Source organism: Mycetomoellerius zeteki, unplaced genomic scaffold (assembly GCF_001594055.1).
Source record: "Mycetomoellerius zeteki isolate Tzet28-1 unplaced genomic scaffold, Tzet1.0 scaffold31, whole genome shotgun sequence".
NCBI classification, from domain to species: Eukaryota; Metazoa; Arthropoda; class Insecta; order Hymenoptera; family Formicidae; genus Mycetomoellerius; species Mycetomoellerius zeteki.
In genome coordinates, this window is record NW_017257294.1 from 2,716,139 (window position 1) to 2,740,552 (window position 24,414).

The 24,414-nt window shown below is 31.5% G+C and overlaps 1 protein-coding gene across 1 annotated transcript in view; it reads left to right on the plus strand.

Moving 5' to 3' along the window:
- The first annotated feature begins 3,983 nt into the window (after positions 1–3,983).
- The window catches only part of mAChR-B (muscarinic acetylcholine receptor), a 39,788-nt gene continuing 19,357 nt past the window's right edge, over positions 3,984–24,414 (plus strand). The window contains exon 1 of the mRNA XM_018451351.1: positions 3,984–4,171. The gene's annotated coding sequence lies outside the window, so the exon portion shown is untranslated. The remainder of the gene's footprint in view (positions 4,172–24,414) is intronic.

Below are 24,414 nucleotides of genomic sequence, written 5' to 3' on the forward strand. Positions count from 1 at the left end.
AGCCATTAATAAGGATATCCAGATATTAATTAGAGAATGTAACAAGTAGACAACGACAAACTGCTAAATTTTGATTGATCTGTTTTAATGATAGTTCCCAACACCTTACCTAATCGCTAGTTCGCTCTCGTTCTTACGCTCTGTATTCGTGAAGTTGGCTCCAGCCGCTCATCTATAACACAAGTTCTCTAATGCAAACTTGCCTTTGACAAACTATGAAGTGTCAATGGATTAGCGAACGGCGAATACGCCGCATAATTTGGAAGAGAAAACTGCAAGAAATACAAGTTTGTGCGACAAGGTAAGGCTATTTGAGGTTATTGCACTCGTTTTAATAAAGAAACTTGCTTATAACCCGGTAATGGTTTCATAATAAAACTTACAAATTGCTGTTGCCCAATGATTTTCACAGTTTTGTCCTGTTATGAACAATATTTGTAGAAGACTTTATATCTGCGTTACCACGCTCTACAACAAATTAAGTTATTATTAAATTTGAGAAGATGATATATCGTTTTGAATTTTAAGAAAATTTATTCGCTTAAAGATATACTATAGAAATTAAATTGCGTTTAGCTATGTATTTATTTATCTCAGATATATTTTGAGATAAATAAATTTTTACTTTTATGAATATTACAATCGTTCCATAAATCTCGATCTTCTGACCTTTATTATACATTATACATTATATCTTGCGTTATTATCTGATATCTAAATGAGAGAAAAAAAGAGATATTTTAAGACATAAATATATAAAATATTACAATATATCCAAGACGAAAATATTTCAAAGTAAATTAATATAATCAATATGTATCTTTTTTTTATATATGCTACTGAATCTTGGCAAACCTCGAGTTGATTTATAAATAGTTTTAAATTATGTATGTATTATTGACTGTGTGTCTTCTTGTGTTTTAAATTATATCTGTTGGTTCATTATGTATTACGGCAAAAAATAGCAATATAACTGAACTTTTCGTCGTAATATAAAACGAATTTGCAACAACGCAATATTCTGATCGTTTTAAGTGAAACATAATCCGGATAATCGAACGTTAGCATAATATAGATATAATCCCGGGTAAATCTTGCCAGGATAATATTAATAACATCATGCAAAACTTATAAACCTAATAGATTTGCGAGAAATGGAATTTGTACCATTTTAACCATTTGCATTTGATTGCCGTGAGGCGTCCCAAGCAGCAAAACAGGACATTTTGAAGAAATCAAAGTCAGATCGCCCTAATTAAGTAAAAAATTACTAATTCTCAACATGAAAAATGTCTTAAAGGTCAAATATCGTTTGAAGTCTTGTATATAAGTCGACAATTATGAAGTTTAAACCTACGAAATGCCTTCAAAGTTCAGTGACTTTAAAGTTACACATTAGCTTATAAAGACCAAATTTTTATCAAACATACGCTTTCAAAGTCGATTCAACTTATAAGTCAAAATTAGAACCTCGTCTAAAGGAAATGTACGAGTATTACCTAATTTCAACCTCGTAGGTGATATGACTTAATATGTCAGAGTTACCTAATTTTTGCCTTATATGAGTCCTTTGTGTTTGACTTGACTAATAGGAAATATTTAAGGCACGAAATAAACCTCGCGGTCGCGCGTGCTGGAAGCTAACTACAAAGTTAATATTACCACGGAAAATGACCTATAAGGGAAATTGATCTAATTTCTATTCAATATTGAGCAAATAATTCTCGAAAGATCGCTCGATCAGGGAGAACGCGTTTTTCTTTCTGCGTTAAGGACCTCTTTCACCAACTCTGATTAACGCTAATCGATGTTAACTCAATCACCACAATTGTCACCGTGAGAACTAAACACAGAAAAGGAAGAGAGAAGAGACGTTCTGATACATTAAACTGCTATTGGCACTTCTGAGAGTTAATTATCGATTAATTTAACCAGAAGTTGTGGTGAAAGAGGCTATAAGTGTTACTGTTGCGTGATCTCTAACATTTTGGTTATGTATCGATTTTGATATGTATCGATCCAGAACTCTCGACTTTGAAGTCAATCTAACTTATAAACAGGGAAATTGAACTTGTTAGTCAGAATGCCTTATTGATCGATAAGACGCCTTCAAAATCAACGATTTGGAAGTAAAAATGCCTTGATTAAGGAAATTTGCCCTCAAAGTTAAGCATTTGGCCTTCACAATAAGGAAATTCGACCTACAAGTCGAAATTCAGACGAAAACGATAAGTCAGCCATTATTACGAGAACTGTTCTGTCCACCATGATACATTAAAATGCTTTCCAAAATTATGCATTATAAAATAAATCATGTTATAACTCTTGAAATGATTAAAAATTGCAAAAAAATTTCTATTTCACGCTACTTTTAATGTAGGTGCGAGATTATAACATTTTTATTGTGCTAAGTGCAAAACATATTGTTGTCAAATAATTAATGATTAATTAATTATTGTTTAAATTATTTGTTTCCGAAGGCGCGTTGGTTTTAGAGAAGTAAAATAAGAATCTGTACAGAAAATCTTCTTTCGCACTTATATTTCTGTCACATCTCTCGAGCGATATTCAGTTTCAAAACTGACGTGTAGTTGGATTGTTAATATTTTATTCCAACCTTCCATGATTAGTTGGAACCATATCACGCATATGTTATATGGCTATAGCATAGTTACCGTCTAGATAGAATTATTGGGATTGTGCAGCACTGCCATCTTTAGATGTCTCAACGAGCTGAATCACCAAAAGAAGAGAGGGCACAAGTTAGTCAGAATTAGGTCAAAATTACCGATATTTGACCTTCTGCTAGGTTTATTTGACCAAATCCGACTATGACTTATAAGACGAAATGCCTTCCATTACCTAATTTAATAAATTACATCAACTTTATTCCTCACTTACCTTCTTTCGACGTCGATTCGACGTAAATTGGGCTTGGTCGAACAGATTTTATGATCTATCAGAAGATCGAATAGACGTAATTTCGCCCTATTTTGCTGCTTGGGGTACACATGTTTTCGTATTCTGCAATATCCGCGAGTATTGAATTCATTATGATTATAATAGGCTTCAAATGTCGCTCGCTCAGATTGCGCGACTCCGTCGCGATCAAGTAGCGCCGTTAATCGAAATACTTCAGTGGCGCCGAGAGTCGTCGATGATTATGAGGAAAAGTAGGTGAATTGATAACGATTCTATGAGAAACGAAGGGAAATTCATCCCTCTATACACTGAAAAGTACCGACCGCTCCTGCGCAAGCGTGTATCGGAACGGGGGTTGACGACGGTGCACGGCGTCGCGACGCTCACCGGCGTTCACTTGAATCCTCGCCGCGTGTTCGTCGGGCGATTCGCCTTGAAAGACCGTGTCCGAGAAAGGAGACGTTCGGAAAGAAGTTCGGCCGGTTCGCGGCACAAACACACCGATCGTAGATCGATGCTACGTGCAAAATCCATGTCGTCTCGACGATCAATCGAGACACGCGATCTGCTACTTCTTTTTTTCATTAGATCTCGATCGTCCGCACGTATCCCGCGCGAATACGTAATGCCGCGCGAGAGTGCCAAAGGGAGCGAGTGAAAAGGGACAGACGTGATCAGACGCAAACGGAGAACGACGCGCGATGGCCAGAGGGACATCGCGCGCGAAAATGCCTCGGTGGATTGTGCCCGAATGTCCGGTGATTTAATGTCTTCGACAAGGCTATTTCCTCAAATTTCGTATCGTCGGACATCCAATGAACCGAGCTTATCGCCAAGGACGATCGAGCGCTATTGTTGAACGCAGATTATGATCTAGAACGATCGAATCGATTAGACACGGTAATCTTCTGTGACAGCGGTCGGAGACGATCCGGATATACATGTAAGGCCGTTCAAAGGACGCTCAAGGGTAGTGACGACGTTTATGGAATTCTTGGCTGAACTTCGAATGCCGATTGACTTTTACCGAATTATCGATGTACCAACGTCGTGAAGCGATCTACGACCACCGGTCGTCACGCTGTGAGGTGATAGTCGTTGCGTGCCGATCGGAAAACGGCGCCGACGCGTATACGGAAGATGGAAGTAAGAACTCGCGTTCGTGCGTCCGCCTGGAGCACTAAGGGTTGAAGTTTCGGAGTTCCGGTGGCCTACTTCGGCTCTGTCCTCCGGACGGAGGGCGCGCGAGGTGAGGCTATCACTTGCTTACTTGTTGCCGTGTTTTCCGGTGGGATATCCGATCATGTCGATTACGCAAAGAGGTTTTGGGTCTGCACGTCGAGCTTTTATTGTCAGATACGAAGCGAGGATCTCAGGCGTGATTATTTAATAGAAGGGATAGAGCTCAATTCAACTTCTTTAATTCTTTTTGATATAATTAAAAATACAAGCTTATTCTAGAATCCATCGTACATTATTTTTAGATAAAAGATTTAGGAAAATTAAGCGTTTCTAAATCAAGGGTGAAACAAACTCATGTAATTTCCTTTTCTAGCTTTTTATCGTAAATCTTAATTTCCTAGTCATCGTTCAAAGATAATTAAGTCATCGAATATTATTTCATGTCGAGTACTTTTTTAATAAATAATATATCTGTTTAAATGTATGGATATAAATACGAAATTATTATTTAGCCGGGAATAATTAATGATTGAAATTAAATTATTTTTACTTTATTTTACTAGATATATATTATACCATGTAATAGTATGAGAGAAAATAAATCGTAAACCATTTCCAACAATTATTTAAAATGCACAGCACACAAGAGAATATTCGTTAAATATATATTATATAAATATATATATATATACTATTTTATATATATACTTTTTTATTTAAATTTTATATATATATATGTAAAATAGTCCAAGTTTAATATATCTTACGTCTAACCGATGTTATTTGCAATTGAGTTTTCAGTTCGCTGCACATTTTGCAGTTCGTCGCGTTGTTACGCTTCATATTTTGTTCGTATTGCACGTCATGACATAAAATATAAATAGGCTACCGATATAACGTGACAGCGACGTTATAATCGGGTCCACCTTACATCGAAACATGCAATATGAGAAATACATTTCGTGCATTCGCAAAAATATTTTAGGTATTCTAAACATCATCACACTCGTTAGGTATTTCTATTGAAATATCTAAAAAATTAAATCTAAAAAATCTAGATACAATTTATAGAGTATACATATTTATACATTTCAATTTTCTATTTTTTTATTAAAATTTTTTTTGCTATTTGAACCTTTATTATATTATTCAATTTAGTCGCATTTGAAATCAATTAAACGTTTATTATATTTGCTCAATCTAATTTGTATCGCATCCAGTATCGATGCGAGAAGAGAATCGCGTGATCGTATCTACCACTAGATATATAGTGAAGGTGCGACGGATCACAGGTTTTTAAACCATCCACAAGAGTTACAATCTCACGCGATCGTAGCAACTGCCGATGTAAACGAACTCTAGATCGCTTTATTCTGCTCGGCCAGGCGGCATCGAGGTCGTGATTGACAGGTCGAGCGAGTTTCGAGCGGAAAAAAAGAGAATCTCTGACAAAATATGGCTGTCACGATTGTCCTGTGAAGAGCCGTATTATCGGAACTGTTTTTTTTACTTTCCCGGTTTTTTATTCGATGGATGGCCATGACCTACACGATCGACTAATCGTTAGGTCCGACGAAACGCGATAGTAATCTACACAATTGTATTGTGCCATTCGATTGTCGTATATCATCCGTCACCGCTTACGCGAAGTCATTTCAAGAACGAAGTATAATGTGATTTATACCTGTCTTGCTAGCTTTTTATTAACACTATCCACATCAGTGTCAGATTGAAGTTTTATTTATATCGTGGATTTATCACGTAAGAGTAAAACAGTAATAAAAGTAAACTTGAGTAAAATAACAATCAAAGAAGATATTAAAATAAGATTTCTATTTTTTGGCAAATTATTAATACACTAATTTAATAAATTTAATACTTATAATTTGAGGAGAGAGAGAGATTATATTTATAAATAATAAATATATATTTACAAATTTGTATTATATTCTTTTTCTTTTCTAGAGATACACATTTCTTAATTTATTTAATTAGCAAATATATCAATGAAATGTACTTGTATGAGAGATTATTAGAGAATGATTGTGATTGTCGAAGGATTCTTGTTAGCGTGTCCTTTGCTCGCCTTTGGTAGAACGGATCGATAAATATCGATTAGTTGATACTTTGTGGATACATAACCACCTACACCTACATATTTTCTTGTCATGGCCATTCGCATGATGAATATTCGTATCAGCCCGAGAAGAGCTTTTTGGATAATACAATGGAATTATTAATCAGTAACGTTGCATTCAATAAATAAAAAATAAAGCGAGAGTACATATTATATAAAAATTTAAAATATTATTTTAGGTTATTTTTATTTTTAAATGTTACTTGTTTTTCCAGTATTTGTACATCATTCAAAACAGAAAGCTTTTAAGTTAATTTAATTTAATGTTAATAATTTTTTAAAAATTGAAAACTTTGTCACATACATAATGAAAGTAATGAAACACGCAAGATGATTTAGTATTTGCGCTTGTAATATTTTTTAACATCGTCTTTAATATCACTGAAAACTGTGTCAGCTGAAGTTTGCTTGGTATTGCTGGAAACACGTAATGTAACACTTAAATCTTTTCCGAGGTCATGGGTCTTGAAATTACGAGAGATTAATACGCGAAATATACTGGTTTTTTTTTTCTTTAAACTAAGATAATAACTTAATTTATCTTTAATTTACTTCAAGCGCGGCTCCATTTTTCTACTAAAAATTCCGCATCAAAATCACTTGATTGCATTGACAGCTGCTATGCAGTTTTATTGCAAGAACCATTATAGCGTTTAAAATTTGATGTGATGCGTATATAAATCGCGAAATTTATTAAGAACAAAGTGTTCGTATCTCTGGAAATATTCGCATACATTTGCGTATGAAAGTGACCCGATAAAATCTATTTCGGCTTGTCTCATTGATGACTGTGTATCGAATATTCGAACGTGATGCTGAAAGTTTTCATGCGTGTTATCTGATGCACGTATAATTTCTGGTAACGACGTGGTATTTTATATGCAATATGTAGTCATTTGAAAAATAAAATCTGTACATCTGTATAAAATATCAAGATCTAGATGTATGCACTAAAGTAGAATAAAATTGTATCTCATAAAAACAATTTCAGTGATTATTAAAGGCTGTTCCGGCGTTTTATAATAATAAAGCGAGATTAAAGCGATATGAATAAAATATCTGCACACATTTGCAAGATAATTTTAATTAAATTCTATCTTAAAACAGAAATTCAATTTCATTTGTGATTGCCAGAAATTTGAAAATTATTAAATTTCTTGAAAACACCGACAATTGTCAAGTTTTAAAAACTCCCATTTAAAATTGATATAAAATCAATATCTACAATGAGGACGGAAGTTTTAAGTATCTTGTATATTCATTAGTAAATACCATTGCATTTATTGCGTGAATTATACACACGGCATTCTCATCCCCGTCCTCCACCATCTAAACGCGAATCATGCGCTATGAAAACCGTCGGTCGGTGCGAATTCATTTAAATGCCGTATTTAATTCCACATGCCGTATCACAACTATCCCGGCAATAAACATCACACCGGAGATTCACAGAAATGAACTCGGGTTTGATTCCAAATGAATATTTCTTACGGACTGCAGCGAGTATTTGCAGAACGGCTGCCGATGTTGTTAACGCGTCGCATGAGTGAAATATTAAAACGTTATTTGCGCTTCAGTTTAATCAGACTTCGCACTGACAGGGTTGTTAATATTATATGTGACGGATAACTAGCGGTTTAAATATTCATCGACATATTGCGGTACAAAGTGCTCGTAGTACCGTGAGAAATACAGGAGTAATTGTCTTTGCGCGGAAATATGTGAGCATGATGAGCAACCGTGAACTGCTAATTTTGCGAGTTTCATGTTTAACGTGGCGTACTTCCTACATGAGATGAAGGTGATGAATAAATTCTTCGTGGTAACTTCAAGCCACAAAATTGCTTGCATTAAATAACAACATAGTTAGTAATAGTATCTCGTCCTATTAGATGTGTATTTAACTTATCATCGCTAAATAATAGACTATATAAACATCACTTTGTTTTCTCATGAGATAAATATATATATATATATATTTTTATATACCATGGTATATTTTATATGTATATATGGTATATTCTGTGTTTTAAAATAACGCATAAAATTATTAATCCATATATTTATAAAAACCTTTAATTTCTCTAAACAATATAATTTCATTTTTATTCAAGATAATTATACCACTTAAAGAGCACATAATCTTTTTGCAGAAACTTACTCATTTAGCCTGCAAAACGAGTACATTAGAAAGAATTAGTTGAGTATTAATACGAAGGAACATCAATATTTTTTCATAACTGATGCGTTATTATAATATTGTTTCCCAGTCCTCACACATTTAAATGAATCTTTTTATAACGTATATATATGTATAAACAATAAAAATCTTATTTTTAGACCGTACAATGTGAGAAACACAATTAATAATAGAAATTCAACAGCCTATACCGGTCGAAGCTAGATCTTTAATGCTTTAAATAATTCAATGTGAATTATATATATACTATATATGTACTTGCATGTACCATATAACATATTTGTAGTCCTTCAAACTGTTCGTCGAATTGGTTTTCCGGACTTATAAACGCAATTAAACTACTGGAATAATATCACGAATTAAATTAAATTGACAAGCAATTCTTAAATAATTTTGATGCACAATCAGGCATCATATTAACAAGATGTTACTGTGCTGAAAAACTGTAAATAAATTTATTGCGAAAAATATTACCTCGGCAGAGAGTCGAATCCGAATCTCTTGTATTCCGTACGAGCATCCTAAGCCATTAGACTACCGAGGCATTAAAGATCTATCTTCGACCGGTATAGGCTGTTGAATTTCTATTATACATATATGTATAAGTCTGAATATTTGATTACCAAGTCGCAAAGTAAATGGAGAGAAGAGAAAAGAGAAAAGAGAAAAAAGAATTAAAAATTATTCAAACTATCGCTTACTCTGAATATTAAGGTTTGAATATATATCTAACCAGTTATCTACACATATTTCCAGGGACATTCAATATTCGTTTCAATCGAATTTCTCTGAATTACTAGGATATCGAACGTGGAACGTAAGGGGGCACAAAAATCGATGTATACTGGTAAAAGTTTCCGTGTCTCGGCCATGGTTTTTGTGGCTCTCGTTCGAACGAGAAAAGACGGGGCATCCAACGAGAAGCAAGCGAGCCAATTTGACCGACGTCGAAACGTAATTACGAGCAACTTCTGCGGCTCCATCGGGCGCATCGCAACCGAATTCGCTTTGCGCGCACACATTCGCCGTGAGAAAAATCGAAGAAAATAATTACGATTACCTCGATATACCGGGCGGCGCGACGGGGCACATTTCGCGAACTGGACGATAACGAGCACGAGAGGCACCTGCACACGCCACCCTTCGTGAATCGCGTTTATAACCCAATACGGGAAAAGCGCGTCACGAATGGACTTGAGAATAACAAGTACGGGACGTGTTCTGAAAAGAAAGAATGTTATGAATAGTTTCATAAAAATAAGTTTGTAATATCCGTAAGAGACATTCCGCATACGTTTATCTTATTCATGTAAATCAAAAAAACACTGTATTTTAAATGGCAAATGTAAATAGTAATCGCTATTTTAAAAAACTATTTTAGATAAATTATTATCTCATTCCATGTTGAAACAGAAAAGTGAATAAATGACATTTTTAAAATAATCTCTGCACGGATTAAAATATGGATATTCAGTTGCAAAAGTCAATGCTCAAAATGCTATGAAGTTTAAGCTATATTATAATAAAAATTTGTGCTTGTGCTTCGGATTTTGATAAAAACAATATTATATTAGCTAAAAAATTAAATTGAAAGGAATTTATTATTTTAGATTCCATTACGAATTATAAAAAAAGAAATAAAGTAAAATTTTTCATATATCACTAATTTTAATACTGTGAATTGCAGAAAAACACACTAAGAATATCGCATATCAAATTAAGTTTTTCGCGTTTGGATCTATTATACAGAATTATAAAAAATTCACATTATCGAACAAATACTTGACAAATGGTAAGTTTTTCCATTAATAGCACTATAGTGACAAATTAACTATATATGTTTTTCATCGTTATCTTTCGCAGCACGTCGCAAAACATGCACGATGATAGTCGCCTAATTGCAAAATTTTTTTTTCCTTCGAACATGATACGACTGAATTTTTTTAGACACCTAGGATTTACATGTTATATCACAGATGGATATTGGCTTCTTTTCTTGATGCACAAACGAGCATAGAAGTTGTATGATCTGCGTGGCACATTATATTGATCGTGGATATCATTATGCCATGTCGAAAAGTTTCTTCTGTGCGACTTGGATTTAAAGGAATACGAAACTACTATCTCTTTACAAGTTTTCATATCGTCGTGCAAATTGTAAATCGATAGTTTTGACTTTGATTCTGATATAGTTCTTCTTGGTATAGTTGATAATAGCTTACGCGTATGCATATCATAAGATGCAGCCCATCATATACCTACGTGTTTTGCTAGAAACATTGTCGATACTGATTTATGGTTAGTTTGAGGAGAGAGAATTTATGTAATCAGTATCACTAGCACGTATCCTTTGACTTCAAAGCGACGGAATATTATGGTGTACCACGATATTCTTGGTATACTGTGTCGGTGGTTATTGAGTCTCCAAGAACCATAAAGTTTCTGTCACGCTTATTTCTCTTTTTTATTAATGTGTAAACTTTTTCGTTATCTAATCGCAAATTTATCTTAGCTTTTTATAGCAATGGTTTTTAAATTGACTTAACGATCGAAACTGAAATGCATATTTAAAAATTATTAAATAAATTACATATAAAAAAAATTTAAGTAAAAAATACTGAAAAAAGTTTCATATCTCGAAATATAAACCATTTGTTCAAAAAATTTTATTAGGCACGTATCACCATGCAGGTTCTTGAACGTATCGTGAATAATAACGATGTGAAACGTAGTGCTATCGATAGAAAGGCTTTCCATTTGCCAAGGATTTGTTAATCGTTTAATCGTATGGATTTTTCATAGTCACATTTTGATTAGAGATCAACCGAGAGTGTACTCGGCTGATTGTAAAAAGGGAAACGATTATTCCTTGATGTAAAATTTGACATTCATTACAATATTGTACAATTATGGAATTCGTTAACTATAAAATTTTTCCGTAATATTATATAGATATATCGAAACTATTATCGCATTGACATTATTATTTCAAGATTATCATTGTAAGATTATTTTTTAAGAAAAAAAAATGTTTGAACTGAGGTTGTTTTTAAACCTCAAATTTAGAGTGATGTGATACTTCTCTCCAAATATTAATAAATTATTTTGAAATATAACATGAAAAAATATCACTTTGATAAGGAATTAAATTTACGCTATACTAGAGTTGTAGTGTGTGGATTTTAAAAACTCATGATATAGTTTTTTAAAAAATACATTATAATTAAAAGTATAACATGGAAAGAACGTAAAATTATGTATATTCACTGTTTTAATTAAAACATTTCAATTCAAAATTTAAAAAATGCCGTACTAAAAAGTTGCTAATTTAAGATGTGTCACTTTTCTATTAACGTGACGATATATACTATGAGATATTGAATTTCACATTATTAAACTTTGTTTCAAGTAATAAAAAGTAAAATTATTAATAAATAAACTATGAAAAATAAGAAAACATTTTATATTAAATACTTTAATTACATCAATTTCAAGATCTAATATATATATGTACTATATAATCTGATCTAACCTATTCATTCTAAAATAATATTAAGATATAAATATATGAGGTATTATATTTATCATGTGTGTAGCAGTAGAATTATGATTATGTTGAAATTATGTTGAAAACAGAAATATATTTGACACTGTCGGTCAAAAATCTTTGGACACCATGCATATTTACGGTATAAGGATAAAAATGTTTAAGACAAACATAGATATTCGATCTAAACCAAAGAAAACATTATATTTATTTATAAAGTATAAATATTTATGAGTATAAATTTTGTTTTGTTTCTCATAAAATATTTATAAAAAACAAAATAAAACATTACCATTTGACTCTTACGAACCCTTGGAAAAAATCAAACCATTTTTGTAATCTTCTAAAAATAAGCATTTAGTTGACAACAGTGATTTCAATTTCCATTCTGCTTAGCGCTGTATCTTTGTCCATGTGTTTGCAAATATTTCCGCTATGTTTCTTTTGTGTCATCGTAACGTGAAAACAATTGTAGAAAGTTGAGAGAGAAGTAGGTTTGATAGGTATGTGGTGCTCTAGTATTAATACAAGTTTTTATTTTTTATTGAATTGAAAAGAAAATGTTTGTGTGAATTACCATATAAGAGATGGCTCCGCGATTGCGAACAAATGTGGACCAAGAAACGAGGGCCGTAATCAATGCATACTACAACAATGATGGTCTTTCTATTCGTAATATTGTCTCAAAACTGAAGATCCCCAGGTCCACTGTTGCATACACCATCAAGCGTTTTCGTGAAATTGGAATCAACAAAGATCGACCACGAAGTGGGAGGCCACGGGTGACTACGAAAGCTGAAGATAAGTCCATCGTGCTGCTCTCCAAATGAGATAGACGACGAACTGCTCCTATAATTCAAACAGATTTCAACTTAGGCCATGACAAGCAGATATCTGTAGCAACTATCAAAAGGAGACTTAGATCAGCTGGTCTCTTTGGTAGAGTTGCTGTACGGAAACCACTTCTTCGTCCAGTAAATAAAAAGAAAAGATTGCAATGGGCGCAGAAACACAAGAATTGGACTGTAGAAGATTTTAAAAAAGTGTTATGGACGGATGAGTCCAAATTTGAAACATTTGGCAGCAAAAGAAGAATATACGTACGACGCTTGACGAACGAAAAAATTATGCCCAACTGCATTACATCAACTGTCAAACATGGTGGAGGATCCGTAATGGTTTTGGGGAATTTTCCTATTATGGAGTGAGTGCTCTGTAGAATCAATGGAAATCTCGATCAGAAAGGATACCACAAAATCCTTTCATCACGCAGTTTCTGCAGAAAAAAAATGATCGGCCGGAAATTCATTATGCAGCAAGATAATGATCCGAAATACACTTCAAAGCTTTGCAAGAATTTCTTGATAAAGAAAAAAGAAGAGAATATACTAAAATTAATGGAATAGCCACCACAATCGCTTGATCTAAACCCAATCGAACTTCTATGGAAAGAACTTGACCGTAAAGTGAGGAACCAGTGTCCAACCTCTCAAGAAAGCCTCTAGAATATATTAGAAACCTCTTGGAAGTAATTAGAGCCAATTATTTTACAAAATCTAATCAACAGGATGCTTAGAGTAGTCAAAAATGTGTTAAGAGTTAAAGGTGGCTTTTTTGATGAAAAGAAGGTTTGACTTTTTCTAATCGTAAGGGTCTCAAATGATAATGTTTTATTTCTTATACTTTATAAATAAATATAATATTTTCGTTGGTTTTGATCAAATATTCATGTTTGTCTCTCTCTTAATCCTTTTTATCCTTATATCGTAAGTATGCATGGTGTCCAAAGATTTTTGACCGGCAGTGTATAAATTATAGTAATGTCCAGAATAATGAAAAACATAATTCTTGCTTGCATATAAAACAGTTAAACATTATAAATTTTGTAAGTAATTAGTAGTACGAACAAAAAAGAACTAATAAGTTATTCACCTCATAGTTGCTCCGTCATCGCCTGATACCTCCGAGTCTTCATTTGTTCGTTGCATATATACAGTGATGAGAGAAAGTTCCGTAACGGTCAAATATCTTGGAAAATAATGATTATGGAAGAAAATATTCAATACAAAAGTTTTAGTATATCAAGTGGTCTATTATATGGTTATATTGAAATGACTTTCATGTGACCTTGAAGGACACCGTGAAGGTCAACTTTGAAATCTTAAATGGAAACTTCTATTTTCTATTATATATTCTTAAAGCTGGTGTCAAAACGTTTCCGAAACACTGGTTACAAACCCCTTTTGCTTGAGATCTTCCTGAGTTACGAACCTTCAAAGTTTAAGTATCGCTGGCGCGTTATCTAAGGTGTACCGCGTGAAGGTGGCACGGTCGGATATCCACGCGCCGGCGATACTTAAACTTTGAAAATTCGTAACTCAGGAAGATCTCAAGCAAAAAGGGTTTGTAACCAGTGTTTCGAAAACGTCTTGACACCAGCTTTAAGAATATGTAATAGAAAATAGGAGTTTCCATTTAAGATTTCAAAGTTGACCTTCACGGTATCCTTCAAGGTCACGTGAAAGTCATTTCAATATAACTATATAATAGACCATTTGATATACTAAAACTTTTGTATTAAATATTTTCTTCCATAATCATTATTTTCCAAGATATTTGACCATTACGAAACTTTCTCCCATCACTGTATAATACAACATTCATGAACATATAAATAATAATTGTACGAACGTATCAATTATCAAACTAAAATGATAGAATAACATTTTGCACTTTCGATGTTCACACGCGATGACATTTTGAATTCCCGATAATCACACGCGATAGATATTTTATTATATTGAGAAAGAATAAAATGAAAACGGCTCTACTCTGACGTAAATCTCGTAAATTAATATAACAAACAAAATTTCAAACAGCGAAAAATTTTGACAAATCGCAAATAACTTGCGAATGATAAGAATGACAAGTGATGTTAAGATATTATAAATAATTAGGTAATTAGAAATACATTTAAATTTAAACATTCTATTAAGGATGTCATGTTCGCGTAAATAAAATAATAATTTATTATTCTCTCACTTCCTGTCACGTCGAATTCAGTGTAAAACGAATTAATGGCGCGAAATACTAGCTTCATTAAATACCTAATATATTTACAATTATTAATCGCAGAAGTTAATTAATCGTATCAACTAATTGTAATTAATTATTTTTAGAAAATAATCGCATACAATGAAGGCTGCATATCAGTGAGTCTAATCTTTGATAAAATATTAAAAGTAATCTGGAATAATTGCTCATACTAAATATTCTACTTTTTGCATTTTTAATTAATTTTTGAAACATGATCGATACAACATGGTTTTTCATCACTCAAATGACTCAATTCCACAATTCGTACATTATTCTGCATTATTAGTTTTAAAACCATAATTAAATTACATTTGGAACAAAAGTTTAAAGTATAGGATATGTTTGAGTTCAAGCATTGCTGAAGAGACAATTATCGCCCGAATGAAATAATGATAATTCATATGTAAATGATTTATAATTCTCGCTCGTCGCATAATTTTGTCATTTCTCCAAAGGAATAAATTGCGTAAAATATTTGCTTCAAGAGAGCAGTCGTTGCGCTCCAATAAGTTTTTAAGGATTTTTAATCCCGCGAGATAATTTACTGTAATAATTGCAAAGTATCACGATATTTTTAAGTACTTGTGCAAGTACGTTTCAAAGGAAAATGAGATGACACACAGAGCGACTCATGCCGTTACCTAATTGCTGGAGTTTCAACGCAGGAATGATAGCGTGGCGGTCTTATATATTACATCATATGTGTATACATTATTAATAGCAAATTTTTTAATTATTACATAAAAATTATTTAATTTTTTTACTTAATGACTATTTAAATAGTTAGATTAATTACTTTATTAAAAAAAAAATTGTTAAATTTATTATTTAAAGAATACAGATTTCGTCATTTTTTTCGAAAAATAATTTTTAAAGTCTAAGTTTTAAAAATCTATTGGACATCTATTGATCAAATTCAGCACGTAAATAATAATTGTTCTCTTTTCTTGAAAAAAAATTTTAAAAACTATTAAAGTATACATACATATACATATGTCTTTTTTCTCTCAAGAATCGATTATCGGATTGCAAGAAAAAAAATTAGACTATTCTTCGTTCAAATCATGATTGCAAATATGACGTAACGAATATGAAATTGATTCTCAAGATATTTATTGAATATCATGTCTCAAGACAGTTAAGCAGAAATGTGATTGTAAATACGAGCATAAGAAAATTACATTTTATGTATTGAAGCAATACATAAAATATCGTTTCATGAAGTTGACAATTAATTATTTATAATGTTACACAAAATAGCAGAACAACCTGCAATTATGAGTCATGCGTAAATATTATTTTAATTTTTTTCACAGCGAATGAAAAGCGAACGGGCCAATTAGTAGAATTGTTTCGGAAATTACATGAAAACGTGGTTACCTGTGAACGAATTATAAAATGTTTCAACTGGCCGTTTACATGGGGTAGCCAAGACATACGATAATTGTTCACAATTAATTCTGTTTCGAAAATCCACGTTGAAGTGCGACATTCTGAATGGTAGAAATATAGTGTGTGGTTGGTCAGTTCAAACGCACGCAGCTTCGCAAAACGATTTCGGACCGATTAACTAGCGGATTCGCGCTTGCCCCTCATTGTCTACGATGAGCGAGAGCTAGAAATGTCGAATTAACGGTGCGCGCGGTCGAGGTATTGTTAGTTTAGCTATACTATCGCGTTTGCTTGATTTCCACTGGCCCATGTAACATCCAGAGAAATCCAATACCGGTAATGTTAAAACGTGTAAACACATGTAGCGTGAATCTGCAAATGGCAGCGAACTGATTTGCAAGTACAACTATGAATTAACGCGATGCTTTTATCATAAGGTAAATGACATTGCGTTGTTTGTTTATTCGATCTGCACATTGTATAATCATTACACGATTTGTCGGAATAATTTATCATCGCGTCGCGAAACAGTGATGTGAAAATTTCGCGATGTATATATTTTTATGAGTTGTATGCATTAGTTGGGATACATGAATGTGTGAATTATATATAAAGTATGTATTTTATCATAAAAATTAAATTTTTAATTTGTTCTAGATTAAATTAAATCTTTAATTTAATCAAGAGGATTTAATTATCTCATCGCAGAAATAAATAGAAATAGAAAAATATAAAAAAGTTTTTCTTTAAAACATGTGTATTTAAAGCATTTACGTATTAAATAAATATTAATGTACTTTTACATGCAAATATAATAAAGCAAATATTTAAAGAAAAAACATCGCAAATTGCTTTACAAATCTAGTAATAATGTTAAGAGAACCTGATCGTAATATGTATTTATTTATTCAACTCGATGTAAAAGAATTGAAGAAAATAATAAAAGTTTTTATGCGAACTCAAGAGCTCTTCCAGAGAAATCGAATATGTCTGATAAGAGAAAAAAATACTTTGAAAGGAAGAATATTGCGTAGAAAAGCCAAAGATTATGATATTGCGGAAACAGTCACCTAATCTCCAATTATTAAGTTTTATGTATAAACGACGAATTTGGCATGCGGTCCAACACGCCAATTACTAAAATGGACACCCGATTGATTGATCGAAATACGCGGATATGTGTGTCGACATTGTTCTCGGTCACCCAGCTCAGCAATCTATGTGAGCCGCTTGAAAGGTGTTTGGACTGCGAATTCTATCGAGTTCAAGTGAGTTGAAACCATTTCCTCGTTCGTTGATATCATTTCACAAGTTCCCCCTCAGAAAAGCATTTCGCCGCTTCTACAGAGAAAATGATTTTCTCTCTCTTTATTAATTCTTCGTTGGATATTGGATTGTGTAAATATATAAATAATATGTTCTTATCAATCTGATTTATACCTGCATTTATCTATCTGGAGTTATATGAAGTATGATCTCTATATTATTGCTTCTCTCATATAGACATGTTGATCAATTTGGTGTTTAATTTAATTTGATTAATAGATTGTGTTGAAAAATTTCTACAGATTTCCACAATTTTTTATAATTTTTCAACCTTTGATATTAAATATTTCGCTATTATAAGTATAATGTAATTAAACTAATCAGTTAGTGTTTATAATTAGATTATTATAATTAAAAAAATATTTGTTTCTCGATATTAATCATGCATAGATTTTTCAAAAAATAAAAAAGAGATTTCTTCAAAAATTTTTACTGTGATTGTAATAATCGTATGAAATAAGTATACAAACTTTTCGGTCAGATGAATCGTTCGGTAAAAAAAAAAAAAATTTATTGTTGTTTAATAAACGTTATATTACATACCTAGAATGAATTAGTAAAATCTAATAATTAAGAGTAATATCTTTGAATTTTTCTTTTAAGAGCAAGAAAAAGATATAAAAATAGATATAATTTTAACCGAGCAACCATGAGGTTTCATCTCCGTCTGAGGTGGATATTCAATCAGTAGAGCTAGGAGCGTCAACTTCCTTCGTTAGATCTAAATAGAAAGCTCCGGTCTTATAAAGACAAATTATTTGCAAGTCGGAGAAGCTTAGACCTATGTGTGAAGATGATTCGTCGTCGGAAATCTACATCGGTCAAGTCTAAAATTATTGATTAGTCAATACCGTCCCACTAATCGACGATTAACTTCCTCAACAGTCTCCGCAATGACATTACGGACACCTGTGTGTCCTCGTGTACATTATATTGCACATTGATCGGTGATTTCCCTTGCGATATCCGTTCAGTGCACTTAATCATGTACTTTGTTGGATAATACTCGAGATAAAACTGTACGGATTGTCTCACATTTAACGTGCAACACGTTTCGTTTATGCTCCCTTTGATTGATCTGAGATTGACTTTATCTTGGTTAAAATGTCAAGAGAGACTTTTATTTGTGTTTTCGATGTTATTACAAATATATTTGCAAATTTTGCAAAGTCCACTTGAAGTTGAATTAAGAATGAGATTTTATTGTGTTTGCATCTCTGAAGTTAACTTTCTATGAAAACTGCACTTCTTAATCGTTTATGATCTGAAAACTATTGATCTTTCACGAAGAGAAGCAAAGCAATTCACATATTAAAGGAAAGATAATTCAAAATTCTATCAAAGAAATATTTATAAATGTTTTGAAAGATTTAAGGCAACCTGTATATGTTTCATTATCGACTTCCGTTATCTATAAGAATTTTACCGATAAAATTGTGTACTGAATGATATAATTGTTTTGCACGGAAGATTGCATTGCAAGATTCAATTTCTTCTATGCTGAAAATACAATTCCGTTTATGATTTTTCTCAGAACTTTTACAAGCTAATTGTGAAATAAAATAGTTAAACGAATTGAGCTTTTATAAAGTACCTTTGAAACATTATTCTGCTGTTAAGACTAGAAAATTAAGATGTTTGGTCATCATTATTAAATTATGATTTCTAAACCTTATTAATTTATGTACTGAAGAGGACTCGAAACGAGAATCAAAACGTATACGTTAATAAAGTTTTGATTATTTCACACACACTAACATCTTGTGTTGGCTCATATAGGCATTATACATATCATTAGATTATGATTTCTGTTATTTCTATTATTGAATTATTTTTTTCCGATCAAATACATAAAAGAAGAATTTTTTACATATAATAAGACTTGTTTTTTAGATAAAGATTTGTTGTCTTAAGGAACAGTCATCGCTGGAAATAATCGTGTGCTAAAATATGCTAAAGTGTATTTTGCTGAACGTGTTTTCTCAATAAAATAATATCGTTATGATGGAATGACATCAACTTGTTACTGTCGTGAACTTTTACTGAAGCAAATGGTCGCTTATTAACGTGACGAAGTAGCTGCGCTTTCAAGTAATATTGTATTGTACTTTCAGCAAGTAATGTTAAAATAAATTACTCAAATATTTAATCTGCAAAATGTAATTGAAATTCAAAAACAAAAAGATCAATACTTTAACGATATTTCTTAATTATCTTTCAAAACAAAATTTACCAATATAAGCTATAAGAAAGTATAAAGAGACTTAAATTGAAATTTACATAAATTTAACTTATGTAATACAAAAGTAAAAAATAAAAATAAATCGTTATTCCTCATTCAATCTCGAATAGACTTTACTTCGGAATGATCGAGAGTCGCTTGTTAAGAGAAACTAAGAAAAAGAATGTAGGTAGAATCTTTTATTACGAAAAGATCGATACTGGATGAAAAGATGAAAGGAAATACGAAGAATCTGAAACTCTTTATAGCATGCTGTATTACGTGATGTTTTATATGTTCACGTGGTACTTTTTTATGTATGTGCATTACGAGGATATTTTAATATGTATATCTGGTATGAATCGTTAACCAATCATGCGTAACTGGAGTCCGCTGACTAAAATTGATTAGTAAACTATTTCACGTGAGCGGTAGCTTCATATTTTTCGACTGATGAATTATTCGCGGGAATATATCGGATGATGAATCACGTTACATTTTTTATTTCTGCACAGTGTAGGCTGGATACACAAAACAAATAAATAAGTGTTAATTGCGCTGTACCAATAAAAGTAATTGATGGCACTATCTAAGTTTCTGTGTAAATCAGAAGGTATGTAAATTAATAGCAAAAGATCCTCTCAAGAAAAACAAAAATAAAAAATCTTTCAACTATTATTATTTTTTAAAAATTAGTGATTTATTAAAAGTTCTTATTGGGACATGTGACTGCATATTACATATTTATTGTTGTATTAAATTATTTTTTATTTATAGAATTACAAGTTAAAAGTTTGTATAATTCAGTAATATATAATTATAACTATTACGGATTCTAAATTATGTATATATTTACTTAAACGTATATTCTTTATAATATATTTGTCAAAATATATATAAATCTTTTTTTAAATAAAAAAGAACAAGGAATTTCACAATTAAGTCTGTGAAGAATGAAGTAATACAGCAAACATTTGAATGATTAAAGCTTTACTTATATTGGAAACATGACAAAAGAGAAATATAATACTACAGTTCTAATTTATGAAAACTTCGATTTTAGCCTAGATGGCTTAGCTCCAAAATTGTTATTATGAGTTATTAAAAGTAATAACACTCTACATCAATTCATTGTCTTTTATATAACAACACAGATTTTAAAGTTTATTTTTATTAATATTCTCTATTTTTATTAATATTAATATTAAAAATGGTAATTTTATTATAAAAATGAATGATTTGAAATACGTAGGAAATTGTAGGTTTTATAGCTATAATGTGTAAATATATATATAAATAAAAACTATGTTTATGCATAGCAGGTTTTCGTTATAGAAGTAAGTCACAAGTTTATTTCCTGCACTTCCGAGTTGTCGATTGCTTTTTGAAGATAAATATGAACGAGATGTTGTTTATATCTAGAAATCGTTCCCTTTAATATTCAACAAAACGTATTTAAAGTTTATTAAATGACATTTGATCGAAGATCATTTGCACGAATATTAATTGCAACATTACGCGCTTTTCTTCTGATTGAAGTGTCCAATAATCTCTTTTTACGTTTTATTATGAAGCATTCGGCAGCAGAATGGGACATGTCACGATTCACTCGTCCTATTTTTATTATTTTCTGTTCCGTGCACCACATATTTCCTAGCTGACTATTGCGTGTGCAAATTATTTCACCGCAAATCTGACGAAGAGAAACCATCAGCAAAATCTACGTGGTTGGAAAAAATGTGGGTATATCGCTGATTCCCATCCGAGCGAATGAATGCGCGTCTCGCGGGCGATAAGCGCGGGAAACAGGATTGACGTAAAAGTTTTGCGATATTTCTCTCCGTGTAAATCGTGGGAAACGAGGTACAAGGAGTAGGCGGAAACAAAACGGTCGCATTGTAAGATGAAAGAAAGGGAAGCTGCTGGGATTGCATAAATTTGCAGACTGATAAAACTTGAAGTGCCTCGTCCTGTTATACTCGTCCTCGTCCAAATTTATCCCCACACATTCCAGGAAAACGAGCGGCAAGATAGAAATCTAGAAATGAGAATGATAAAATCACAATCGATTTCTTCATTTTAAAGAGCGATGTAATTTAGAATTTGTTAAAAAAAATATTTTGCGATAATACGTGTTTGAAATCTAATTTGTAAGTCTAATGATAACTCGCTCAATAAATGTATATATTCATCGTATTAAATCAGATTTATTAAAATTTATTCATTGCGTATTTACGTTTTCTTTATTTTAATTTGTTTTCTTTATTTTTATACGCAAAATTATTTATCAAAATTAGACTTCATTTATCTATTTTATTAATGTTTAATAAAAATAATACCTATAGAAATTGTTTTGTCAATTTATAGATTCTTTATCTAAATTATATTAGTACATTCATAAAGTGTTTGGAGTAATTATTTAAATAGTGTACGGCGAAAGCTATTTTCACATGTGCCTCTTACGATTACCGAACCGTAGTGATTTTACTCAAGAGTGTGATTAAGCACGCTTTCTACATCTTGATCTGAAATTAGTGAACGAGGAAGTATGATCTGTGCGATTTCCATGTCAGGTACAAATAGCTGACAGTGTCGTCTTCTGAAAAATGTGCTTCGCGCACGCAATCCTTTAATTATTTTAACCATCTGGGATCTAGATACAGATTGTATTAAGGTTATATTTATATATAAATTTGGAATATAGGTATCATGTTTGCGAATAAGCTTTTGTCCAAAGATTGTGATATGTTATTATTTTAACGTAATACTTCCTTTTCTTTCGCTTTATAATATTGTAATAATTATAACTTTATAGTTTAAGTTTAAATAATAAATTGTGTTACTGTTACTATTATGTGATGCTAGTTAAAAAGTTATGATGCATTCATTTTCAAAGCAGAAGAGAAATCTGATATTCTTGAATAACGTAGTAACAGTCGATGCTAATTGGGGTCTCGTTAAGGGACAGAGAAAAATCCTTTTCTTTTATACAGTTGCATTGTGAATTCGTTCTAATCAATTCCGTTTATGAATTATACTCTCTCTATTTTCGGCATTGCTTAATGGTTCATTGTAATGTAAATTAATAAGTAAAAATGCCAAATAAACATTTCATTATTTTATATTGTGCAGAATCTAATTTTCTTTTATAATTTTTTCCTAAATAAAATAAAGACTTTTTATTGCAAGACAGTAAAGTGCGTTTTATTAAAAAATAATGAGTATTTTTAAAACGTTTCAGTTTATCATTGAATCATTGAGAGATAACGATATCGTCATGCAGTCGCGTTATCGTACATTAAAAATGAAGAAAATAATGTGCTGAAAGAAGCGTTGTTAATCTGATAAATATCGCGTGTCACTACTGTACTCATAAATATATATTAAGTTGCACACTGTAATGTATACTTCTTTGAATTGTGTTAGTATATGGAAAATATGTTATTGATCGTATTTATAAATAAATGTGTTATATTTTGTTGGAATAGAAAATCGGGAGATAATGAACCATATAGCAGCAATGCGGTATATTATTTCACCTTTAATTGAATAACGGGATAGTAAAGAAGAGAATTACCATGTATGAAATGTATAATTTTAATGGCAGTGCTCTTTGACGAAAACCATGCATGGTCAATTTCACCAGCATATTACGATGCAAGCATAAATATTATACGCCTACATGTGTTTGATCTTTCGGTTAAAATTAATTTGATCATTATATGCAATAGTCTACCATGTAAATGATAGATGTTTATAGAGCATGTGACATATGTATGTATTATATATAACATTATTATTGTATTGCGTACATTATATTTAATTTAATATTTAGCTAATTGAACATCGCGTTCTATTGGAAATTTTTTATTACAAACGCAGCTTTCAGCGCAGTAATATAAATCATATTCTTTCTCATAAACATCGCGTTTCAATACGCATTGACATGTATCATATAATAGCACGATTTTTGTGGGCTTTGAAATAAAAGATGTAAAACAAATAAAATCATAATACTTTGTTATTATCATTATCGTTAAAATCCTAATTAATTTGTCGCAGAAACAAAATTAAATATTAAGTATAAAGATAAAGAACGCCAATAATCGGTCAAAATTAGATGTTATTCTTTATATTTATGCTTAGCATTTATACGATCGTACTTATTCTTTAAAATTAAATATTTCTAAACGCGTATAAAATTGTATTATATCAGCATAGTTATAGTGTGTCATCATTTGTATTAAAAATATTACTTATGTTATATATATAAAAATATTAAAAACATTTAAAACGATTTTGCTTACTAACGATATTTTCATTCGTAAGAAAACATATCTATTATATTTGAAGTAGTGAAAATCTCGTATTTTTGGTCAGACGAGATTTCA